The following is a 1074-nucleotide window of genomic DNA, read 5'->3' as shown; positions in this document are numbered from 1 at the left end:
CCCTACCTCATTACAACCCCAGGTTCAGTGTTCATTCAACCAATCTCTTAGTGCATAATGGATATATAGCTACATGGTCATGTTGACATTTGCTTCTGTTTTCCCTTTATATATGTAATTTCCATGTCTACATTTCTATAAGACCCCTCTTTCTCCAAAGGAGCAGTAGTTACTATAGGGGCCAAGAGCACAGTCTTTCAAATCAAACTGTCTTAACTCAGATCCCAGCTCTGTCACTGGCTGACTATCTAACTTTAGACAATGTTTTAACCTCTGCATCTCACTTTTCCTTTCTGTAAAATAGGGATAACAGTATTACCTACCTCACAGATTGCTGAAAGGGTTAGATGAGTTAATATTTACAAAGTGCTTAGATTAGTATTTGGCACATAATAAATTTACAACATATTTTTGCTGCTATTATTATTCCTAGAAACCATAAATCATGTTTTCCAAACATTTGGCACCATTCCCTACCCAACATCATACCATGACCACAATACCACAACACATCCATGCTCTTCCCTAAATCAGAGCTTTATATTCAAGGGCATTTGCAGTATAGCATTTATGTTTTTACTAACTGCCAGCCTGCCTTCTAGAGCATGTGTGCAAAATGAAATAAAAGCCCTCTTTTTCTCCAAGTGACCTGAAAGAAGTCTATCAATGGACCACTTATTCTCATCACAGTAACACAACTATATCTAGAATNGGTACATGTGCTCCTATGCCTCAGCATTTCTGTATCCCTTGGGTAAATTCCTAGCAGTGCTATTACTGCACACCCAACATTTTTTAATGTTGCAAATCATTAATGTTTAAATCAACTAAATTTATTTAAAATATTTTTCTTTTTTCTTTTTCTCTCTTTCCTTTCCATAAAGGGTAAGAGGGAGTCTACATAACTAACTTCTATTTACCCTTCAGATCCTAAATTAGACATTACTTACTCTAGGGAGCCTCTATTCTCTGGCCCTATGTGCCCCTGTATTTGTGTTCATCATGGCACCAGTCAGACTATATTAGAATCACCTAGTTACTTGCCAGTCTTTCCCACTCCATGTGCATAAGTAC

The sequence above is a fragment of the Crocuta crocuta genome, unplaced genomic scaffold (assembly GCF_008692635.1).
Source record: "Crocuta crocuta isolate KB4526 unplaced genomic scaffold, BGI_CrCroc_1.0 scaffold1826, whole genome shotgun sequence".
In the NCBI taxonomy this organism is placed as follows: Eukaryota; Metazoa; Chordata; class Mammalia; order Carnivora; family Hyaenidae; genus Crocuta; species Crocuta crocuta.
Note: the sequence above shows the minus strand (reverse complement) of the source record.